The sequence below is a fragment of the Chiloscyllium plagiosum genome, chromosome 20, assembly GCF_004010195.1.
Source record: "Chiloscyllium plagiosum isolate BGI_BamShark_2017 chromosome 20, ASM401019v2, whole genome shotgun sequence".
In the NCBI taxonomy this organism is placed as follows: domain Eukaryota; kingdom Metazoa; phylum Chordata; class Chondrichthyes; order Orectolobiformes; family Hemiscylliidae; genus Chiloscyllium; species Chiloscyllium plagiosum.
Genome location: NC_057729.1, coordinates 31055972 through 31082089, shown reverse-complemented (window position 1 = coordinate 31082089; position 26118 = coordinate 31055972). Strand labels below are relative to the sequence as shown.

The 26118-nt window shown below is 39.6% G+C and overlaps 1 long non-coding RNA gene across 2 annotated transcripts; it reads right to left on the bottom strand.

The window, feature by feature from the left end:
- Positions 1 to 7359: 7359 nt before the first annotated feature.
- Positions 7360 to 25869, bottom strand: LOC122560135. Of its 2 annotated transcripts, none has more exons than XR_006314656.1 (3): positions 25443 to 25869; positions 18831 to 19078; positions 7360 to 8681 (listed from the first exon to the last, which is right to left on the bottom strand). It is a non-coding gene; the product is annotated as an uncharacterized LOC122560135 (long non-coding RNA). The 2 variants fall into 2 exon arrangements; XR_006314657.1 differs by lacking the exon at positions 7360 to 8681 and adding an exon at positions 12864 to 12894.
- Between the last annotated feature and the right edge of the window lie 249 nt (positions 25870 to 26118).

The window sequence follows — 26118 nt, the reverse complement described above, 5'->3', positions numbered from 1 at the left end:
GCAGCCTGCAACATCTATGTTTTCTCTAATCTATTAGTTGTAATAATAATACTCCATTGGATTCTGATGCAGTAATTTAGAAAGGCAATATCAATGAACAATGTGACAAAAACAATTCTCCTTTTAATGTTCCCTGTAAATGTCCAAATTGCAACCTTCCTTTTTACAAAAGGAGAAAAAATCCTTTACTAATGCTTTTTTTTATTCAAAATACTGGCATGTCTACATTTATAATTTCTGTTGAATTACTGTAATTTATTTTGCATTTTGTCCAACTGTAACATTAATTATTAGTTTTTCTGAGCAGATATCATAGGAAGGAAAAAGGAGTACTAATACCACGTTAGGTTGGGAAGGCAAGTGCAGAAATTACACAATTATTTGGTGTGGCTAATGAGACTATGGTAGATATGTTGAGAATTCTTGAAGTTAACGGTGATATCATACAGATACAGTTCTTGACAATGAATAAGTACATCCTGTCCAAATCTACAGAGACAATGCTCTTTATTTATTACGTACATGCAACAATGTGAGTCAGACATAAGTTTCAAATGTTATCACAAGTACCAGCAATTGTTTTTAAATTAAACTACTACCAAGACTTTAGGTGACAAGTGTTTTTTTCTCAAAAGACACTACATTAGAGGAATTGTTGTTTATTATTATTCAATAAGTATCACATCAGCTAATAAATCTCCAAAGATGTATTACTGCATAACACTGCAAGTTCTTTCTAGTAATATTTTATAAGGTATTGGGGAAACATGATGTGAGCTGCTGAATTACAACTGTATGATGTGGAGATGTCATGCTCTTGATATAAGATCAAACAGGAAAACAATGCTAGGAATGTACCTTTTACATGAGATGTAATTTTAAGGCTACAATGGAAGTGGTATTAGCATGCATTGTAGTTTGAAAGGGTTACAGTAAACACTTTTTTTTGTAGGGAAAAAAATTAAATTTTCAACCAATGAAGAGACCTTTGTTGCTATTTAATTAGATAATGCTAACTGGTCTTTTTTTTTTAGCACCATTCTTTTTCCATAAAATGTCACAGTGTATCTGGTCTGTGCTAATTTAATAATTTTACAATGCAAGCAATACTTAACAAGTCTGATTTATTTTGCCATATTCATTTGGAACAATAAAATGTTAAATATTTTATTTATTGGCTTGGTTTTCTACCCTTGTTAATTGTGTGCCTTACTTAAGAAGCACCATAAATCTTCCTAAATACTATCTGGCACTATTCAAACATAAATTTTAATTAATTCATTCTTCATAAAAAGCAAAAGCTATTTTTATTGTAAATGACTGAATAAATTACCAATAAGTATTATATAATTGATTTTGTCTTTTACCCAGCATTCCTCTATTACATTACTGTTCATTCGAGGTGGTTAATTTTGATGCAACTAATAATTGTTTTGGATTATTATTTTACATTCTTGTTCCTCTTCTAGCTACCTGGTCTGCATGATATTCATGGACGTGGTGTTAAAGTGTAATTTCAAGAAAAACTCTTCTAAAATTATTCTCCATCATTTCTTATGCATTATGAAGTAAAACAATATAAGAATTTTCTTAGCTTTTGATGAAAGGACCATGTTTCATTTCCAATTCTACCTCATAGTCAAGCACTGCAAATTCATAGATTTGGTCACAACTATCACGTCATTTGGAAAGAAATTCACTGCCCACTTGAGTTTAATGCATTTTAATTACTAATCAGATGCATTAACACAGGAAGAAAATTAATTTATTATATGTGGTTACAATTTCATTACATTTTCCTTATTTATTTGCATAATTTAAATATTAAAGCATAAAATAAAATATTCCTGCACTTGATGCAAATGTTATCATTTTTGCTTTTAAAAGTATCTTCAAAAAGTCAAATATAATTTGAACTAAAAGATTTTAAAAAGTGCCTATAATTATCAGCAGCACAAATTAGGTTTCACTGCTTTTCTTACTTAGAATATATTTTTCATTTCATTTTCTTAAAATTAGATCACTTGTCTGACCAATAGCCTATTCTAAAGATTTTAATATATGTGAGCAACAAAATTTTGCAATAAGCTATATATAACTTTTTTCATATACAGGTAACCTCTGGGAATAGTCCTAAAATTGTTTCATTTCAAGCCAGATTTAAGTGTTCTATTCCCTGCTGTCTTCATTGCCAATATAAAAACAATCTTTAAAATCACACTCATATGTAGATCTGATAAATTCACAAATAATTATCCGAGGAAAGATACAAATTTCTGTCAGGGCATTAAATAGATTATACAATGGTGCAGCAAAATTACTATTTCTCTGCAATACTAAATTATAAATTACTTACAGCTACAGCAAAAGTTTTCAAACCAGTATGGGATGTAATGTTTATCCAAATATTTTGTAGCTTAACCACAAGTGTACACACTAACATACAGATCAAAAGCAGGAGTAGGCCATTCAGCCCATTGAGCCTGGCCTGTGTTAAACAAGATCATGGCTGATCTCACTATAACCTCAAATGTACATTCCCACCTGTCAATGATAACCTTTCAACCCCTTGTGTAACAAGAATTTATCTATATCAGTCTTAAAAATATTCAACAACCCTGCTTCCACCATCTTTCTCAGGAAGCGAATACCAAAGGCTCAACCATTAGAGACAGAAAAATAAAATCACTTAATCTCTAATTTAAATGGAAATTATGCACATTCATTGCTGTTGGTCCTTTTATAAGTCACCATATCCCATACATTGAAGCTCGTTACCAGTAATTAAGGTTGATGCTGAGAGATTTGCATGAAATTAGAGGATAGACTTGTAACATACTCCATGTTTTATTTTTAAAGAAGCACACAAACATAGAAGGAAGTGTTTACGAAGTTTCTGTTCCCTACTTAATCTCTTCTGTTCAGCATTAAATGCCCACCAGGGGTATAAAATCTGTACTGGGGAGGGTGTGTTTGATTTCCACTATTGTGACATAGTGTAAAATAAAGCCATGTCCTTTTCCCCTTATTTGACAATAGATTTTGAACAAATTGTCAAATGCCAGCAGAGTACTGATTTAGGATAACTGATACATGAACTAAATATATTCAATTTTAAAAATAAATTAATTGAATACAATTATCCTACTGGAATGCAGCTTCTGATTACATTTTCAATGTTTTTGCACACACAGGGTTACACCTCTGCTCTCATTTAGTTGCTCCAATAATTCACAGAAAATTAAAAATTATTTTTGTTGATTTTTTTGCATTAACCCATAAAATGAATGTGTGTGTTTTATTATTTACTTATATATTAGAGTTAAATGGGTGTTAATTATTCTGAACTCTAGTCAAATGTTTGCCCAGTTCTGGCCTATGACTAACTTCCTATGTCTGTCAGTGATCAGGAAATCAAAGAGTGAACTGTGTTTGCAGTACATTCAGATTTTGTTTGAATATTTAGCATGACAGGGCAGAATCTTACAGGCATCTGACCAATGTGTGGCAAAATAAATCAAGAAGTCCAGCAAGACCAATCTCAACATTTGGCCGTGTTCGCAGCTATCTTTCAAAATGGCGTGTGCTCAAGTAATGCTGGTCTTTCAATGGTTATCCATTGACTTTCAAGTTGGTTTGGGATTGATGCTGGGTCTTCAATCAGATATGAGGGATGCTATTGGGGTTGGGCAGGTAGTTAATAAGGGCAGAATTTTATGATTTTTTTGTCTAAGTTTGAATTGTATCATGTTTTTTGAAGGGTTTCTTGTTGCAAGGCCTAGCGTGTTCTCTCATCTTATTTTAGCAAACTCGTCACATAAATTGCCTGCCTCCCTCTCTTTCCATATATGGCAGAATTGGCAGCTAGTGTGAAGTGAACAACCTACAATAGGTCAGTCATAAGATGAATAGTGTGCTGCCTGTAATTTGACTCTTCATCTTTTATGGATCCTAATTCTGTCCACCCCAAACAGGGTTTGGGCTAGTATTGGAGGCTGCTATTGACTTACTGTGCTAGGAACCCTTGGACAATGACAGCTATGAGAAACTTCCTGGCTTTGTGTGTGCACTAAACAGCAAAGCAAGACAGTGGTAATGTGAGGCTGGCTTCTTTGGCTGAGAGGCGAAACATAAAAGGGCAAGCAAGGTAACAGATGGCTGGAATAATGTCAGCATCCAGGGAAGGTCAAAGGAGAGAATGCAATGACAGTGAACAGAGCCCAAAAATACAAGCCTGGTCCAGTCCATGTATTGGGTATGTGTCACTGAGCACAAAGTGTCCTTTTTTTATTCATTCACAGGCTGACAGCATCTTTGGCTAGGCCAATATTTATTGCCCATCCCTAATTGCCCAGAAGACAGTTAAAAGAATTATATTGCTGTGGGTCTACAGTCACGTGTAGGCCAGTTCAGGTAAGGATGGCAGCTTCATTTCCTCAAGGATATTAGAGAGCCAGATGGGTTTTTCATGACAGTCAACAATGGATTCATGGTCATGATTAGACTCTTAATTCCAGATTATTGTCAATATTGAATTTGAATTCCATCATCTGATATGGCGGGATTCAAACCCAGGGCCCCAGAACATTACCTGGGTTCACTGGATGAACAGTCTAGTGATAATACCACTGGGCATTGCTGTTCTTGCAGCAAGATGACAATAAGAGTTTCCAGCATAGCACAAGGTGTAGCATACGTTTAAGGTTTGCATTCAGATTTGTAGCTTAGGTGCCAGTTGTCATAGTTGTGGGTATATTCGCCGAGCTGGAAGTTGATTTGCAGATGTTCTGTCCCCTGTCTAGGTGACATCTTCAGTGCTTTGGAGCCTCCTGTGAAGTGCTGCTATACTGTGTCTTCTGGAATTTATTTGGTTCCGTTCCTGCTGCTGCTTCCGGTTGCTGGTTCTGGTTGTTCAGTGTAGTGGCTGGTATATTGGGTCCTGGTCTACATGCTTGTTGATGGAGTCCGTGGATGAGTGGCGTGCCTCTAGAAATTCTCTGGTTGTCCTCTGTTTAGCTTGTCCAATGATTGTTGTGTGTCTGAATTGAATTTATGGATCTTGTCATCTGTGTGTGCAGCTACTAGGGACAGCTGGCCGTGCTGTTTAGTGGCTAGTTGGAGTTTGCTCATGTGGATTGCTAGTTGTCAGTCTGCTTTTCCTACATAATGTTTCATGCAGTCTTGCATAGAATCTTAAAAAACTACATTTGACTTGCCCATGATGAGTAAAGCATCTTTTGCCCTTGTGAGAGTTGTCTGAGTGTGGCTGTTCGTTTCTGGGCTGTCATGAAACCGAGTGGTTGGAGAGGTCTGGCTGTAAATTCTGAGATTTTTTTAATGTAAGGTAGCGTAGCTAGTGAGTTAGGTCGTGGCATGTCCTCATTGCGTTGTTTGTCTGTTAGGCATCTGTGGATGAAGCTGGGGGGATATCCGCTCTTGGTGAATACTCTGTAGAGGTGTTCTTCTTCCTTTCGTTGGTCGGGAGTGCTGCAGTCTGTTGTAGCTCTTTTGAACAGGGTCCGAATGCAGCTTCTCTTGTATGTGTTTGGGTGGTTGCTGTTGTAATTCAGAACCTGGTCAGTGTGTGTGGCTTTTCTGTACACTTTTGTGGTGCGTTCACCATTTTGTATTCTTTCTACTGTTACAACCAGGAATGAAGTTGATTGTTGGTTTCCTCCTCTCCCTTAAATCTGATCCCTATGAGTGTGGTGTTGACAATCCGGTGTGTATTCTCGATTTTGGTTCTCTTAATGATAACACAATTGTCGTCTACATTTGGGTTGGATTTGTGGGAGAGCTTTGTTTGTTCCAATCTTTGCATCACTGCTTCTCCTATGAGCCCAGAGATGGGTGAGCCCATAGGTGTTCCATTGATCTGTTTGTATATTTGGATGTTGAATGGGAAGTGTGTCATTAAGCAGAGCTTTAGTAGTTTGAGTATGCCGTCCTTGTTGATAGGTTCCCCGTCGTGTTGTTTGTTCTGCCTGTCCAGTAGGTTGGCTGTCTCTCTGGCTAGAGTTTTGTCATTTGAAGTGAACAGTGCTGTTACATCAAATGAAACCAATGCTTCATCCTTGTCTATGTTTATTTTCATAATGTTGTCGAGGAATTCCTGTGATGATTGTATAGAGTGTTTGGATCCACTAATAAGATGTTTTAGTTTTTGTTGGAATTTCTTTTGCCAGTTTATGTGATGATGCCCCTGGGAGTGTCATGATGGGTCTAACTGGTATGTCTGATGTGTGTACTTAATCTGTAAAATCTTGGGGTGTTGTTGATTTCTGGTTTCATTCTTTGTAGGTCAATCCTGGCTATTAGTCTGTTTTTTGTTGAAGGTTCCGTAGTGTGTTGTTTATTCTATTGGTTAGTTGTGGCATGGGGTCACACTCCCTCTGTATAGGTAGGTGTCAGTATCTGCAAGTAGTGTCTTTGTCTGAATATGTTTCTCGATCTTGACCAGGATAACCATCATTCTGCCCTAATCTGCTGGTACAATGATTATGTTTTTGTCATTTTTGAGTGTTTTTCGGGCTTCTCTCTCTCTTTGGTTTTGAGGTTGTTCATTTGTCTTTTCTTTGCTGATTTGTCTATTTGCTATGTCTCTTCGGTTACTCCATTTAGTTCTGAACGTACGTTCTAGTGCAGCTAGGAAGTCTGTTGTTTTTACGTCCCTGGAGTTGTAGTTGAGGTCCTTGGCTAGTACGGCCTTTTTTTTGTGTCTGTAAGCTGTCTGTTAAAGAGATTTCTAACCCAGGTGCCTGTCGTGTTGTATTCTCTGCTGTTGGTTAGCTTAGTCGTTTTGTCTTGTAATGGCATTCTCTTTCTGTGTGTGGTTCTGTTCTGTCCTGTCCTATGGTGATAGCCTGTTTGATTGTCATGGTCCACTTCTGATTGGTTGTTTTTGAAATTAACGAAGTGCATAGGTGTCAGTGGATTAGATGTATGCTATAAGGTTTTTCTTCGAGGCTGACACTTCAAATGTCCATGGTTATAGGCTCTGTGATGCCAGTGCCCGAGGAGTATGCTCTAAGATGTTGGTGTCTGGTGTCTAACATGGAGGCAACACAGTACAAGCTGCCAGATGCATACTTTGGTTTCCTTGTTGTCTTCTCATAAATTCCAGTTTTTTAGAGAGTGGGGCAAAACTGAAAATTAACGAGGAGACTTATAGTAGTAAAAGGTGTTTGACAATCAATTGGCATCTCGCTGCTGTCAAGTGAGAATCTGGCTAAGATGCTTTGAAAAACAGAAAAGTTGGAGTGAGATGATCGCAACATTGAGATGGCCTCACTGCACTTGTCGCCCGATTCTGCCACAAATCTCCCACAGGCCACTTCATTCACACCCCATAAGATTCCACGTTGTCCCATGTTTAGTAAAATACTGTGAGAGATCTTATGAGACAGCGCATCATAAGCCCTCCAAAAATCCTGAAACACTTTGCAAAAACAAAGTACAATCAACCCAATAAAATGAATCTGATGTAACAATTTCTGCTTTACTTAATGTGTTGAAATGTTAAAGTTTATTTTGGTAAATAACGTCAAATAATATCTATTTAGCTTTGTAACAGTTACACATTTATTCAATAGTATCCATTCATTAATTAACACAGTGTTAAAGGAGTTATTCTGCTCATCAAAGGTTATCCAGCTAGATTTCCTTTCCAGACACTCTAATGTCCAGTCCTCGACATTAAAATGGCTGAGGGGACCCATGATGCTGGTCCAGTAGCAGAAGGAGAGTTGGGACCTGTGTGCCACTATTCTAAGACGTGGGCCTACTTGCTGCTGATGAACAAGGGATCATGATTACTCGTAGCAATTATGAGGAGAATTAAAAAATAAGAATTAGCATTATCCATCAGTCTTCAGCATGTAACTCCCTTATTGTTCAGGAGAGTGGGCCCAAGGAAGCACTCTTTTTGTACAACTGATAGATGCAACATAGAGGTGTTTTTCATGAAATTGGACAATAAACAAAGACTGGTCATTGTTGGCAGAGAGTGGAAGGAGGTGCATACCCACTCTTGTTCTCGGGGGGCAAAAAGCCAGGTGAGGCTCAGAGCTCATTTACATATTGCTGATGAGTTGTGGGCCCCAAACTGTCAACTTTTACTCTGGGAGAGAAGGCAATCCATAAGTTCCATCATTGAAACAACTATCACACACCTCTATGTGTAGGATTTGAATAGATTGTTGGGTGGAATGAATCAGTAGCAGGTAACTGCAAACAAGGACATTAACATTAAGAGCAACAGCAGAGTTTATGTGAGTAGCAGAAGGAGAGCCCCTGAGGCTGTTGCAATCAGATGAAAGGAATGTGAAATCATTTTGTTAGTAATCTGTTTTGTTGCTGCTACAATAAGATACTACAAGGTTCTTCTGGTAATGAGAGCAAACTTTGTATGGAAATTTTAGCCTAGAATAGGTCATTGAACTCTCTAGTCTTATTTCACATCCTACAGGGCAAACATTTGGCGTTGACGCACTCTGTCAGAGCATATCTTACATGCAGTGTAGTAATGCATTGTTATCTCATTTGATAGAAATAGGACATTCCTTCTCCTCCAGGGCATTGTCAGAAAATCTGGGAACACTTCCAGTCATCATTTATTGACCTCAATTAAGCCCCACAATGGATATTCCACTTCCTTGTTAAGAGATGCAGGGTACCAAGGACTAATACAAAAGAAAAATAGTGTATATCAGAAATCTGAACTAAAAACTGAAACTGCAATAAATATCAACAGATCAGGCAGTTATTTCAAAGAAAAACAGCGTTAATAACATAAATTTCCACAATGGTGTTGTGACTTAGTCGCAACGATGCTGAAACTCGGATTCCTGAAATTCTGGTCTCAATCCTGAGATCTAGCATCTTTCCAATTTTCTGCTGGGGGCAGAGAGTTGGGGACGGGTTATTGATTGTGCATCTCTGGTTCACAGAGGTGATTATACATGTAAAAATGAGCTTTTGCCTTCAGCCTTATCCAATTTTCATTAGTGAGATGTGCAGAGTGCAAGTTGTGGGCTTTATTCTTTTCAGAAGAAGGTTTTAAATTTACAGAGAACTTTCAATTGGCAATGTACCACTTTGAATAGGTCAAGGGGAAGAAGTAAAGAATGCTTTGGGAGATGTTAAGTGCCTTTTTGGATTGTTAACTCCAGGTAGGAATTGTATAAAAAGTAGAAATAACTCAATGGAGTTGTCAATGTGTCAAGGCTTGCAAGCCCTCTTGGCCTTTAGATTTAAAATAAAAATCAATGCCTTCTATTTCACACATAAACCTGAAAATTATTGTTATAGAATTGAGCTACATAATTAATTTCACTTGTCATATCACAGTGGCACCTGTCAGTTCACTGATTGACACTTCCAAGTGGTTTTAATTTTTTTGACGCGGGGCTATGAATAAAAATGCTTATTTTTATAAGGATCAAATATAGTTAAGTTAAATATAATGAATGGCTTTCAGTCCAAGTGAATATCTTTTGAAAATGACATTTTTAAAAAAAAAAATGTCTTTTACAAAATGGTCTGCAATAGACCCTGTGAGTGGTACCTTCCTGTTTTTGGGCTAAGCGCAAAAACTGGAGAGTTTGGAAGGGGGAAACCTGTAGTCGATGAAGAGGGAACGTTTGCCAGATCTTCTGAAAATCAGATAGCTAGCTGGTAGCTGGAAGTGTTTCAACCAGAATGAGGACGCATGATCAAGAATCATAGAGTTGTATAGCACGGAAACAGAGCGTTCAGTCCAACTCGTCTATGCCGACCAGATATCCTAAATTAATCTAGTCCCATTTGCCAGCATTTGGCCCATATCCTTCGAAACCCTTCCTATTCATGTACCCATCCAGATGTTGTAATTTTATCCGCCTTCACCATTTCCTCCTCCATGCATACATCCCCATCTGCATGAAAAAAGTTGCCCCTTAGGTCCTTTTTATAAGTCAGAAGATGGCAATTCCAGAATGTGGCAGCACCATGGTGAGGGCAATGGCTCCTGCTGGTACAATACCACCTCATGGATTTGTCACTAGGCTAATAATCCAGGTAATGTACTGCAGATAAATATTCAAATCCCACTTCAGCAGATGGTGGCATTTGAATTCAATTTTAAAAATCTGGAATTAAATGTCTGATAATGACCATCAAACCATTATTGATTGTTGTAAATAAAGTCCATCTAGTTCACTAATGTCCTATAAGGAAGATCCTACCATCCTTACCTGATATGACCTACATGTGACTCCAGATCCACAAAAATGAATTGGCCTAGCAAGCCACTCAGTTGTATCTATGGGCAAATAATGCTGCCTCAGACAGCAATGCCCACATCCTCAAGGAAGGAGGACTGCCCACCAAAGAGGAATTTGAAGGATGGGGTGTCTCTCCAGGTGGAAGGAGCACAGCAAAAGGGGACATTGGGATCAGAAATAAGCAGTGCTTCAGGTCTCAGTGGCCAGGTGAAAGTGAGTACTGCAGACGCTGGTGATTAGAGTCAAGGGTGTGGTGCTGGAAAAGCAAAACAGATCAGGCAGCATCCGAGAAGCAGGAAGGTTAATGTTTCGGGCAAAAGCCCTTCAGTGGCCACCCCACTGCCTTAGGTCCAGTCACTCGTAAGAGGACAAGTTAGTATGAATAAGGAAGCCACCCTTTGTCTGCAGTGGTTTAACAGTCAGGTAGGCTGATTCTCTGATCTCCTCCCTGGAGTTGAAATATATGCAGGCCACGTGGGAGGGTTAGCGTAGGTAGCTATGAATTGACCAGTTTAGGGGCTGAATTGGTAGTGGGTTAGGAAGGTTGAGCTTGGACTTTCCGGCACTGAATGTAATTCAGGCAAAGACAGGAATGTGGTGCTCCACCACCATTCTGCTGAATGAAGTGCCCTTCCTGTATCTGAGGCCTGAGGATTCCACTGTTATGAGTCTATTTCATGTAATTTCAGTATGGGTCCTGAGGTCTGACCATGTTGATTAGTGAGTAAGATGGTATGTAAGGACAATGGGTGATGAGTGCAGGATATGGGATTGCATGAGTCGACAACACATCTATCCTGGGACAGGCTAAGCAAAGACATGCCCAGAGAATTCCTAGAGGCCTGGCAGTCCAACCACAATGCCATAAACAAACACATAGATCGAGATGCCATCTATCAACCCCTCAGAAAACGAACAGGAAATGACATCACCACAAACCCCAGGAACTCCATCCAGAAGAAAGATATAAATAGAAAGCAGGAGACAACAGTTTCGCTTTACTTGGAGGTCGCCACTGATGATGGTACCTAGCCAGGAAATGAAATGTCTGGATATCAAACCTACAGCTCAGTGAACAAACCTACACCCTAAACCTCAACCTGAGCTACAAACCTTCACAAACCTTGCAGGACTTATACACTTAATGGTAAAGTCCTAGAGAGCGGTGCTGAACAAAGAGACCTTGGAGTGCAGGTTTATAACTCCTTGAAAGTGGAGTCGCAGGTAGATAGGATAGTGAAGAAGGCATTTGGTATGCTTTCCTTTATTGGTCAGAGTATTGAGTACAGGAGTTGGGAGGTCACGTTGCAGCTGTACAGGACATTGGTTAGGCCACTGTTGGAATTTTGCATGATAGGATAAATAGACAAAGTCTTTTCCCTGGGGTGGGGGAGTTCAGAACTAGAGGGCATAGGTTTAGGGTGAGGGGAAAAGATATAAAAGAGACCTACGGGGCAACTTTTTCATGCAAAAGGTGGTACGTGTATGGGATGAGCTGCCAGAGGAAGTGGTGGAGGCTGGTACAATTGCAACATTTAAGAGGCATTTGGATGGGTATATGAATAGGAAGGATTTGGAGGGATATGGGCCAGGTGCTGGCAGGTGGGACTAGATTGGGTTGGGATATCTGGTCGGCATGGATGTGTTGGACCGAAGGGTCTGTTTCCATGCTGTACATCTCTATGACTCTATGTCTGTGTGGGTTTCTTTTGGGTGCTCCAGTTTCCTCCCACAGTCCAAAGATATGCAGGTTAAGTTGATTGGCCATGCTAAATTGCCCTGTAGTGTCCAGGGATGTGCAGGCAAGGTAGATTAGCTAAGGGAAATGCAGGGTTACAGGGATAGGGTAGAGGGTCGGTCTGGATGGGATGCTCTGCAGAAGGTCGGTGTGGTCTCAATGGGCCGAACAGCCTGCTTCCACACTGTAGGGATTCTATGAGCCTATGATAAGGCCAAGTATTGGAAGATGAGGGGTACCTTATAGAAGTTATAAAAATCATGAGGGGCATGGATAGGGTAAATAGTCAAGGTCTTTTTCCCAGGTCCTCAGATCAAAACTAGAGGGCAAAAGTTTAAGGTGAGAGGGGGAAGATTTAAAGGGACCTATGGGGTGGGTGGGTGCATTTATGAAATGAACTGCCAAAGGAAATGGTGGAGGCTGGTACAATTACAGCATTTAAAATGCATTTGTATGGTACATAAATAGAAAGGGTTTAGAGGGTTATGGGCCAAATACTTGCAAATGGGCCTGGTTAATTTAGGACATCTGATCAATATGGACGAGTTGGACCAAAGAGTCTGTAGGGAGGTTGAATCCAAGTTTTGTTGGTCGGAACGTAGTCCGGAGTCCGTGCGGGATAAGTCGGTTCCGTAAGTTTTGTTGGTCGGAACGTAGTCCGGAGTCCGTGCGGGATAAGTCGGTTCCGTAGGCAGGTGCTAAGGAAGGAGATGTGGCTTCCAAGTTTTGTTGGTCGGAACGTAGTCCGGAGTCCGTGCGGGATAAGGGCTGAAGAAGGGCTTATGCCCGAAACGTCGATTCTCCTGTTCCCTGGATGCTGCCCCACCTGCTGCGCCTTTCCAGCAACACATTTCCAGCAAAGAGTCTGTATCCATGCTGTACTCCTCTATGACTCTATATGGACAGAAAGGAAAAGGTTGGCAATGGGGGCTCTAAAGGCAATGAGATGAGTGGAGGTTTTGTGTGTAAGTTGTGAGAGTTGGGTAGAGTATGAAGGCACATGGATGGTAGATTGGGGTCATGAGGTAGCAAGGGTCGGCATGGAAGGGACATTGGGAAGGTGGTGGCATATGGATGGAGTATGAGTAATGAGTGGTAAAAAGCTTTTTCTTAAGTCTTTTTTTACAGATGGGATGAAATCCCAGATTACTGAACCATACCCTGCAGCCTCTGTGGCTGCCTCTACACTGTTTCTTGGGAGTGATGAGCTCAATTCCTGTTAGCACTTGTTTCCTGAAACTAGAATATCCAGAGCTAAAACTAGAACATCTGGCACATTCTCTTCTGTGTCAGGAATCAAAACTTCAGATTGACATTTCAGGCTCTGATGAAGGATTGTTAATCTGAACTGTGAATGGTGTGGTGGCATAGTGGGACTGTCACTGAACTAGTAATCCCATGAGCTGTCTAATGAGTTGGGTATGTGGGTTCAAATTCCACACTGCTGGTTGAATTTAACTTCATATAATAAGGCTAGAATATTTTTAAAAATCTAGTCTCAGTAATAGTTACCATGACAATTAACATTGATGTCCTAAACAGGCCTTCTGTAGTGCCATTAAGGGAAAGAAGTCTGCCATCCTGACCTGGCTTGCTTTACATGTGGCTCCAGATCCACAGCAAAGCGATTGACTTTTCATTGGCCTAGCAAGTCACCCAGCTCATGGACAATTTAGGATTGACAACACGGGCTGACCTTGCCAGAAACTGCCACATCCTATGAAAGAATGACAAAGAACAAAAATGATGCTGTCTAATCTGCTCAGCAATTCCATGATTCTGTTTTTGTAACAGGTAGTGATGTCTGGTCCGCCCAAAATAACCCTGCATAGCAATCTTGCATCAACCCAACAACCAAATTCATGGTATTATGTCCAATTAGCAACATAATTCATACTGGCAACTTTGTGCAGATGACAAGGGGTGAATGACATCATTGCTCTAACTGTTGTAGACCCATTTTAAGAACAAATTGAAAATTCCTCCCTACGGATTTAACATTTCCTTGTCAGCATTGCTCTTGAGCCATTGCAACAATCTTTGTTTAGACAGTAACTAGTTTGAATTGTGTACACACTGTTCATTCCCAGGCTTGTACTATGGAAGTTACCTTATACTTACTGTCTATACTTTTGTGAGTGAAAATGTCACAACACCTCAAGTTCTGTCAGCGGCAATACAAAGTGACGATGTGCCTTTACATATCAACTCAAAATGTAAAACAAAATCATGTAAAGATAATGCAGAGAATAATAATTAGTTAAAATGTATACAAAATTAAACTGGCTTTCATTCAACATGCACAAAACCATCCTGCTTATCCATATTCCATATAATGTGCTACGACTGTCTTTTTCTTTTTGTATCTCTTTACAAAAACATAGTCAGCATCTAGGATGAACTGATTACATGGAGATGGGGATATCAGTTGTTAAGAAAAGCATAATCTAAGATCAGAGATACAGTTTTGTGGTGGAAATCTAGTCAGGAAGGTGTAAAACCACAGGAAATAACCTGTTTTTTCTGAAGCAAAAATACGCAACTTACTACAGAAACATTCTGGGAAACACAACAATAATGGGATGTATACATACAATTCTTTTTTACAACTCCAGAAATCATCTTAAAGATGATGAGAAACCTGCCTACTACTGAAATGTACCTTGCTGAGAGTCACAAGGATTCAATTAATGTGGATAAATCTATTTCGGTTTTTCTAACAGCTTACTGAGATAAATCTAACTATTACATGTGGTAAAGAACAACAAACAAATTTGTGATAATTGAGCATATCCCATCCTGGCATGCATATCAACATCATTACTCCCTTCCCCCTCCCTCATGAAAGCATGCAATCATCCGGAAGAGACTGAGGAACAGAAGACCCAGTAATGACAATTTAAGAAAAATAAACTTGAGGAAATTCCTCTCTGACCCCAAAGAATGATTTGCCAGGCTTTAGAAGATATTTTCTCTCAAATGCTAGTTTATATTTTCAGTCTCATTGCAAATAGTTGAATCTATAGATCTGACCAATCAAATATTACAAAATAAGACCCGATAAGTAAATACAGTGGTGAATTTTGAACATAAGGGTATAAAAATAGGTGTAGGAATAGACTGTTTGTATCCACCACTACTCCACCAGGCCTGTTCCACCATTTGACAAGATTATGGCTGATCTGGTTGTGGTCTTAACTTCACTCTCCCACCTGCTCACCACAGCTTTTGACTCACTTGTTAATCAAAACATCTGGCTAACTCAGCCTGGAATATATCCAATAACCTAGGGGTAGAGAATTCCAACGAGTAATGAGCCTCTGAGAGAATACGTTTCTCCTCATCAGTTTCTTCCATTGTTAGGACCTCCAATTACTTTCCATGTTTAAATCCCTGCTGTGCACCATGTCAATTGTTGCCAGCTTGAAACTGCCATTCACTTCCGGTTGCTGCACCTGGCAGGGTGAGGGAGAAAGGGAAGTTGACACATTGCCTCACCACAGGAATCTGGAGGTCCTGGTGGATGGACTGGTGGAGAGGAAGGCTAACCTCTTCCCTCAGTACTGCAGGAGGAGACTCAAAGAACCATATCCTGTTGGCCTGGTTTAAGATTGCCACTTAGTTCAGTGCAGTGTTAATTGTCTGAAGGAACACCTAGAATATAGGAAGAAGATAAATGACACTTCACAAGAGTAAATGCTAGTAGGAGAAAGTGAGGTCTGCAGATGCTGGAGATCAAAGTTGAAACTTTATTGCTGGAATAGCACGGCACAGGCCCTTCTTCAGGAATGCTAGTACCCTCTCTTTGCATCTTGCACTCACTCTATTGCTGCTCCTGCACCTGCCTGCCACCAGGGCTCATGGGCTACCTTTCTCACACTTATAAGCAGGATATTCCCTCAAACATGCTCACACCTGAACCCCCAAACTGCTATCTCTTAATACCATCTATGCTGCCTACACAGTCAATGATTTGGAGGAGCCAGTATTGGATTGGGGCGGACAAAGTTAAAAATCACACAACGCCAGGTTATAGTCCAACAGGTCTATTTGAAGATACTAGCTTTCAAAGTGCTGCTTCTTCATCAGGTGGTTGTGAAGCAGGACCATAAGACAAAGAATTTGTAGCAAAAGATTACAGTGATACAATGAACAAACCTAGATCGTTATGTCTTTCATCTTTTAGAATGGACTTTCTGGTTTCGGTTCTTTAATATGGAAATCTCAGAACTTCTTTTAAGTCACATTCTCAATATAATTTAGGGTTTTATAACGAAAGGTGACATCTCACCTTTTGTACTAAAACCTTGTTTGGTACCCATGAGGATAGCCTCAACTGGAACCTTGGGTTCATGTCACACTGCAGGTGACCCCATTGCACTATACAGTCTCTCTCTCACACACATACACACACTTACAATCTCACACATTCACGCAGATCCTCTCTCATACACAAGCTCTCTCTCATACGCACACACATACACCTCCCACACTCATGCCTACACACGCACTTCTCACAGGCTTATGCCCCATCACACTCACACACCCACTCGGTCTCTCTCTCTCCCGCATGGACACACACACATATGTTTATGGGGGGAATTTGTATTTGCAGAATTATATTTGCAGATACATTCCATTTTGCTCATAAAATGCAGAACCTGCAAGCACTGAATGTGGGCAGTGAATCCTATAATATTTGTAAATTCCACTTTGGAAATAGAACCAGTCTAACTCAAGATTGGTATGACTCACACCATTGTCTGAGCTGAGATGTCACCTTTTGTTATAAACCTTAAATTATATTGAGAATGTGACTTAAAAAAAGTTCTGGGATTTATATATTAAAGAACTGAAACCAGTAAATGCATTCTAAAAGATGAAAGACTTAACAATTTAGATTTGTTCAATGTATGACTGTATCACTGTAATCTTTTGCTATAGATTTTGTGTCTTATGATCCTGCTTCACAATCACCTGATGAAGGAGCTGCGCTTCGAAAGCTAGTGCTTCCAAATAAGCCTGTTGGACTATAACCTGGTGTTGTGTGATTTTTAACTTTTCTCAGTCAATAGAACACTTCGACATTTTCTCCCTCACCTGCACCAGCACTAACAGCAGTGCCAACCATTTTCATCTCACTCAATTCCTCCTTTTCCATCACACCTGTTGAAAACAGTCCATGAGAGGGCACAGAGGGCCAAGACAGGTGATGAGATAGTCAACATTTGTTCCTCATCCCCTATGAGGAGAGGATCCTTGCCCAATGGGAGAGGATAGAGGTGACTCATATGGTGAGACCTCCATATCTCAACAACCAAAAAAAGATTAATTGTCAAATACTGTGCTGCTTTCCAATTACTGCCACTGTGAGTATATTCATAACATGCCCAAACATCTACCCCTAAGTCACAATTCATTCCCTCTCTTGTTTCTGCAGGCACCAACAATATCTGCACACTCTCCACCCTGAAGAGACCAGTCCCTCCAACTAACACTCCTCGTTCACTCTGAGGAAGAAGACAGGGACCTTTCAGTGGAAGCATGCTGGCAATGCTGTCTCTTGCACTCTCTGACACTGGTACTGACTCCTTGGTCGGTACTATAGAATCTGGTGAAGATATCACTCACATGTCTCTGCAGCTGGTCAAGGAAAAAATGTTCCAGATCACTGGTACTCAGAGGACTGCTCAGCTCCAGACAGGAGATGACTCATGGTGTCGGCCATTATTAATTTCAAGCATGAGGCTGGAAGAGCACAGCAAGCCAGGTAGCATGAGGAGGTGGAGAAGTCCAAATTTTCAGGTATGACTTTTCTTCAGGAATGGGGGTGGGGAAAGGGGGAATTGCAGATAAAGAGGTGGGGGGGGCGAGGGTTATGGTTGGGAAGAGGGACGGAGTGATGAGGTGATGATAGGTGAATACAGGTTGGATTGAAGGCCTCAAACAGCCCTCCAAGTGAGACAGAGGCTAACCCGCCTCTCCTGTATCTGGTGCTCCCAATATGGTCTTCTCTGCATCAGGGAGACCAACTTGGATTGAAGGCCTCAAACAGCCCTCCAGGTGAGACAGAGGCTTACCCGCCTCTCCTCCAACCTAGTTTACTGTATCTGGTGCTCCCAATATGGTCTTCTCTGCATCAGGGAGACCAACGATAAACTAAGGGCATGTATCATCGAGCATCACAACCAGGCCCATAAGGGCAAGTCTGATTCCTCAGTCAGCACCAATTTAAATTCCCTTTCCTACTCCCTCTCTGACATCTCCATCCTCCCCCATTGCCACAATGAATCAGACCGCAAATTGAAAGGAACATCACCTCACCTTCCGCCTGGGCAGCCTACAGTCTGGAAGACTCAACATTGAGTTCTCCAATTTTAAAAAAACCTTCCCACCCATTCCCCAACTCCCTTTCCAGCCCCACCTCCTCCCTGTTATCCCACCAACTGACCCTTCCTTCCAGGTTCCAACCGCATTCATTCCTCCCATTGAATTACCAGGTCGCACCTACCAGCTATATTCACCTAACACCACCTCACCACTCTGCCATCTCCCCACGCATGACCCTTCCCCTGTCCCCTTTATCTGCAACACCCCCTATCACTAACCCCAGTCCTGAAGAAGAGTTATCCTCAAAACATTGGACTTCTCCACCTCCTGATGCTGCCTGGCTTGCTATGTTCTTCCAGCCTCCTGCCTATCTCTTTTGGATTCCAGCATCTGCAGACTTTTTTTTGCTAACATTATTAATTTCAGTCATCTTATGACCCTTTTTTGCCTGCAGTGAAAGGAAGTATTACATTGCACATATGCTGGAAATCATGACATACCATTTTGATTGCCAGCTGTAAACAAAGTATAGCACCACTGTCTCTCTCTCTCTCTCTCTCTCTCATTCGCATGCCCTTCCATGGAAGATGAGCAATTATGGCTCTCCTGCATCAAAAGGCCCCAATGACTGCAAGCTTTACACAGGTTACTCCACATCTGCTGGGCTTCCAGACAGATATATTCTTTGTCCATTCTTATGGATGCTTTCTGTGCTTCGATCCATTAGACATGGTTTCAATGAGCCTATCTGGGAAATATGAGAAACAAAGCAGGTCCTCAGTAATGTTGTCATTTATCAGTCACAACACACATGAATAACATTTAAACAACAATTCTCAATACATTGAGACATGGAGCCCTTTGACAGGGATGCCAATGAGGTGCCTCTACATGTATCATTAACTTGCTTCAAATGTATACTGCTCTATTCATTTTGCCCATGCTCAGTAAGAGATTGTATGTGTGGTGGCAAGAAGAACCTCCCTCCCTCCAAACCTCACATTATCCAAGAAAGATAAGATTGCAATTAGGATAATGATGTGGGTATTTATAAGTGAAGGTGTGAAGTGATTGGCTTGCATACGCTATGGAAATAAGCCCATTGAACAGTAAGTGTGAATTCTGGAACAAAATTGAATCGTTGATGCTTATTTGATGTTACTTGGGAATTTTGGCCATTACTAGAATAAAGTTGCAACAGTGAATTATATCGTCAGGACTTCTTGTGGTAAGAATATAGTTGGTCAATGCATAAGGTTCATTCACTGAATTATGTGATATCAAATATCTTTGACCTGTACTGAGTGAGAGTTTGCTTCACACTCTTCCCCATGAAATGCCTCACAATGCTCACAATTAGAGCCATTCCCTTAGAAGAAAAATTACTCCACCCACTCCAGGTGTGGTGGCAGTCATTTTTAATTCTGATTGCACCCTTGCAATTTGGAGGAGGATGGAAGGCACCACAGGCAGCACTTCAATGAGTGAGTTGCAGCCTTAGCCTCTCCATTTAAATACCTCTCAAATCTTCATTGTCCTTTCTATCCTTGTTCTCACTGTCAACTTGGTTGGCCTTGATCTTCACCACGTTTCATCCTAATTCTTTTACTTAATTGCTCATCTCCCTAATATACCCACTAATTATCAGGCATAATTTTGTCAGATAGATTATCCACTGTTTCTCCCTCAAAGCCAAGCTGGTATTGATCATATGACTACTGTCCCACAGTCCTGCATATCATTCTTGCTCTACTTCCACCTCTACTTTCACATTTATTTTCTCCGCTGCACTCCAGCATGCTGCCTCTACTCACCACAACTGACATCACCAGTGTCCCCACCACAGCTGGAGTCCCTGTTAATCCCTCTTACTTTTCAATGAATTGACCCCCTGTGCAGACTGACCCATGCACTGACGTGGAAAGCCAGCCCAACTGATGAGTCACTAGATCCGTGGATATATCTGTGCAGCTCCCTGACCTATTACCATTCAGCCCTGGACTGGTTGTACCAGACCTCCAAAACCAACCGTGGCTCATTCCCTGGATTGTAATGGAATCTGATTGATCCAAGTGCCTGACTGACCATGTTCAAGCTAAATATTTTTAAACTGAGATAAGACGGTGCCTCTTATTTACTGTTCATATTCCCTGCCTAACAACAGTGCCTCTTGACTTGACTTTCATAGACTTTGAGACATGGTTTTTTGGTCAAAGGATGTTCAGTGTGCTAGGTAAGATTCTGGCATGTACTGCAGTTATGATGTTGATATAGCATGGTGGGGTACAGCAATATGTCCACCTCATTGATCGATCACAGCTGACTAAAATGATAAGTTGCCTTCTGTTGAGTTTGCAGTAAATGGCAAGGTCTGCAGAGGTACCATGAGGCTATTAGTTCTTAATGAGGAAGCAAAGTACAAAAAGGCAAAGCATGGCAGATGCTGTGAACATCCAAGTAGGTGCAAAGTGAGTGAGTGTTAAGAAAGCAAGCGAAGAGTGCTGTAACACAATCTGCTCTGATGCATGAAATGGTTGCCTGACCTTGGGTGCAAAGCCACCTTGGCAGCAGCATTGCAATGTAAGGTGTCAGTCTGCTTCAAAGTACAGAATTGAAATGATAAATGATATTTGAAGTGAGCCACAGATGTACCATGATGATATGGTGAGGCTGGTGCATGCCTAATGCCAACCTCTGCGGACAAAGGATGCAGGCATCATTGGCCATGGAGTGATGTTTGGGACTGCTGGCCACATTGGAGGCTGGTGGAGCAAGCAGCAGGCTAGAGCTGCCATGTACCTGCTCTGACTTTCATATCGAGAATTGTTGCTGTCTAATTTCTCCACACTGCCTGGGAAAATAGCAAACTGCAGATAAATGAAGCAAGATTAAGTAATAATGAGATGTTAATATATGCAAACAGACCTCTCACTGCTGACAAGTGGGATTCTCATTTCACTATTCAAAGCTTGGGTGAAAAATCCGAATTATTAGATGTCAAAAATCTCATTTTTCCCAGCTTGCCATCTTTTCCCAATTGATCCGACATTGACAACATTGTTCAGGGGCTGTTTAAATTCTGCCCTGTGTATTTCAACTGTATCCCCTAGTTCTAGATTTCTTTACAAGGGGAAACATCACTTGAGCATCAACAAGCCCCCTTAAAATATTGTTTATTTCAATGAGGAACTCCAATGTGTACAAGCCCAATCTAGTCAAACCTTCTTCATAAGGCATTCCAGAGATAAGCATATGAGCTCCTTTCAATGTACTTCATTTACCTGATATTAATTTGCACTGGGAACATTTTAATCCCAAATCCTGATATATTTTCAAATTTTGAATCTTAAATATTTTAGTGTATTGAAATTGATACTAGGGTTTATTTTATAAATACTCACCAGCAAGGATAAAAAGATTAGATTTAGAATATCATAGAACCAGTGCAGTGCTATTGGATGACTACAGTTGCAAAATACAGATTGGAATATTTGAATTAATGTTTGTAGTGGTTGTACTTATCTAATAATAAAGGTAGATCAAAGAAGTTTCTGCAAGCATATCAGATACATCATAAACACTTTGCCCCACTCATTGATCTTAAGTTCCCATTTATATAGATTCAAGCTATTTTGTTACTGGTGGTCCGATGGGCTGTCATGGTGCAGTCAAGCACTGATTGTTGCATTCAGCATGATGGCTGTGTAATTACAACTGCAGCTCTCCAAACCACACTGTAAAGTAGGCCCACCACAGCTTGCCATTGTGTCTAATTATCCTCTATGATACTTGAGATGAATTGTGATGGCCTATTTTTCCTTTTTTTTTCACCCTTGCCTTTCTATTTAAAATTAAATTTTCCATTTGCAAGTGAATTTAAGTGAGCTGGAGGTGATGACTCAACAGGATGGCCTACCTTCAGACATATATTAGTTGGAACTAAAGTTATCCATTACTCTAGTTCTCTTCAATTTAGCAGTTTTTATTTGAAAGAGATCACATTGCATATAACGTGACAAGGTTATCCTTTTTAAAAGTAAAAATGCATCTAAAAATAAATTGTGTTGGGAATTTATAAAAATTGACCTGTAATTTATACATTTTTTCAAAAATAATTTGTGACCTTATCTTTAAATTTTAAACTCCTGCAATGAGAATAAGTATAATACTTTATTCTTTTTGTAAAAATATTACAAATATTAAGTATAATGTGATAGAAATAAGATAGAAGTAGATGATATTAAACATAGATATATTATCAAAATTAGGTCATTATTCTGAATTAGAATTTCCTGTCTTGCATTTGTCAATCATTTACCATTTTACCTACAGATGAGACTAGATTTTAACAAAGGTTCTAGATATTACTTGCATGAGAACTTTCATTAGAGTGAGCCATAAAGCCTCTCAGCTGGAAGAAATTTGTGTCTTAAAAAAAACCTTCAGATCAGCAAGCCCCAACTGAAATCTACAAATAAGCTAACTACAGCACTTCTGGGCCAGTTGTGTTGCAATGCAGTGTGGTTAAGTCATTGCTGAAAAGTGCCGCAGTAGCCTTGATGTAGTGCAGTATGTCTAGGACGTGTCCAGTGTTGACATTTTATTTCCCAGTTTATAAGCCTATGTTGTTTTATTTTTGGACAGTAATGCAATGTGAATATAAGTACTGTGGCATTAAACATGAAGAGGCCCCATTAACCGAGAGTTAATAATGTATTTGGAGCTTGGCTTTCTGCTATATTCACCTAAGCATTATTTCACAGAAATTTTAAAATGAAAATGTAAAGTAGGTTTCTCTAAATAACTTATATAATTACACATATACATGCACTGTGCAGCAATAAGTGCATCAACATTTCACTTTAAACGTGATAGTGTCTATAATAAAAGCTAAACTAATACCATGAAAGAAGATTCAGCTGTACCTTGTGTTATGTGCTAAAATGTGTTAGCATATCAATACTGCAGTACAAATAAGCAAATAAATAATGTTTCTGATCTTATTATTGACTATGATATTAATACTCTACTGCTGAAAGCAATTACCAAAGTAGGAAGTATATATGCTTATGTACCTTGCTTACAAGACAAGCATTATGAAAAATCATTTTATGAAATTATTGCTTGAAACCATTAATTTTTTTTTAAAGTCAGAAGTCACATTCAAACTATTTGAAATGACAGCCAAAGATGGCTGAAGATTTTGCACCACTATATCTTCTACACGTCAAAGTCATTGAAATGGAAACTACCTGTCTGCAAAGGAAAAATTGCCTTGAAGGAGTCTGAATGAAGACCATCTCCTATACCATTAGCAAAGGATCCAGACAAACTGGGTTATCAACTGTGTGGAGACAAACCATTAGACATAGCTACTTGGATAATGAGATTTTGGCTATGAATGGAATTTGTCCAGACAGTATCTAACCATATAAACCACGCATCTGGAATTCATTATGCCACAACCATATTATGTAACTAGCCATAACTGAGAGATTTTTTATTTTATTCATTCATGGGGCATGGGCGTAGCTGGCTGGCCACTATTTATTGTCCATCCCATGGTCATATGACAATTAGTTAACCCTTTGAGTGTTTAGAAACCTGTTTTCACTACAGACCAGAACAAGGACCTGAGACTCTGAAGAAGTAAGAACGCTGTTCGGGCTTCAATCACATTCTATACAAACTTCAAGTTTTGAGTATGTTTTTTTATTGATCCACGTGTCATAAACAATTTTTTTTTAAGCAACTTCAAACCAACAGCTGCTGCCTTTAAAAAACAAAATAAATCATCTATCTTCAAATGGACCAAGTCTAATGAGTTACCAAGCTTCAGGAGTCATATGCACTTTATCTTTACTGGACTTTAAATTACTTAATCTGTCCTCCCACTCTGTAATCTATTTTCATGTGTGTGTATACATCCAAGCACGTGAATTAGATACAGGAGTAAGGCCACTCAGCCTCTGGAGGCTGCTGCACCATTCAAGGACTACGTAATCTGGTTGTAACCTCAAATCCAAATTCGTTTCTATTCCTGATAATCTTTAAACCCCTTCGGTGACCTTTGATTGTGTGCGTAAAAGTTGGAATATTTTTATTATCTTCTTAGGCTGGATTTAGCACAATAACCATGACTTTCTTATTAAGATATCAAGGAAACCCGTCCGTCTTTTACAATAGTAGCATGCAAACAATTAAACACTGAATGAATTGGCAAGCAAATAATTTAAAAAAAACTTGTGGCGAAATAAGCAATGGGGAAAGAATGAACCTATCCTCATATGTATGTATTTGTATGAACATCCATTAGATAACATAAAATTCAAACTGAGTTTACTTGTCCACAACAAAATTCTAGTAATATAGAATGTACATTAGTAAGTATTGAATTTTTACCTAAAACTATACCTTGTCTTTCCAACACCAATCTTCCAAAACTTTATTATTTTCTTCGGCCGAAAGATCACTTTTTTTTTAAGTTTGCTGACTCCCTTATTTTACATACTATGCAGTCTCATCCACGCGTACCAGTATTGTCATGATTTGTGACATGATTGCAAGAAAAAAAATCAACCGAACCAAAGTTTTCCTGACGTGTTTCGACATATGGAAGAAGCTACTGTAAAATATGGCATCTTTGAAAAAGAGTGAGACATTCTGTAAAATTTCAAAAAGCAAACTATGTCGATTTTTCTCAAAGTTAATCCACAATGATTTGTTTATTCTTTGGCAATAATTCATTTTGGTTATAGGAACATACACAAAACATTATTCTTTAAATTCAAACATGAATTGCATATATGAGGATTTGAAAATGTCCTGTGTGGTGTGTGTTTTATGAGGTGGAAGTGGATTGTAATGTTGATTTTGTACTGCTTCACTTTAACTGATTAATTGAATATGGGAAAACTCGGTATGGCGAGTGCAGCTAGCTGGATACTATTTGATTTAGTTACACGAACATAATGTCTAAACAACATATTTTTACTTTGAATATTATCAAACTAATGATTAAGAACATCTGTTTGATACATTGAATTTTTAAGAGATTGTTGCATTATTGTCGGTTTACACTCCACAGAGGCGAATCCATGAAGGTTTCTTACCCTCTTTCAGAATGGTATCATCCACTTTTTTTTTCTCTTTTACGTGCAGATGCAATTCATTTAAAGAAGGCTTGAGGAAGATTACAAGTTAATTCTTAGGGCCCACATGGATACAGTGCTTACAATGTAGCTAACAGTCTCCGATCGTCAGCTACAGTATTGGGGTCAGTGAGCGAGGGCTTTTTCTTGTAATTGCCTGCTGGGAACGGTGACTCTTTTGATCCAAAAGAATCCTCACCCAGTCCAAACATAATGAGCCCCCCAAAGCCCCGGGCCTGATTTACCCTGCTGTCCCAGATTCTTCATCTACATTCATACATAGACCTCATCGCCAACATATTACATTTCAAACCTTTGGATAACTGCGGTATGAACATTTACATTAATACTAAATGTGTTTACAATCTGTCCAGGAAGTCCAAGGGATAACCGAGCACTTAAGTTTACTTAAACCGCGTTGACCACTCAGTGTAGTAAAATAAATGTTAGAGATTAGCGCTTCCACATAGCTCATAAATAAGCAAAGTGCCTTTTTTCTGACAGGTATACTTTTTTTATATTCAACTTCCGCAAGTCAATGTAATCAAACATTTGAGTCCTGGCTGCGGATTTACACCTCTTGGTGTAAACGCAATTTTTTTTTCACTTCCTGCGTAAAATTGTTTCATTTTATTTA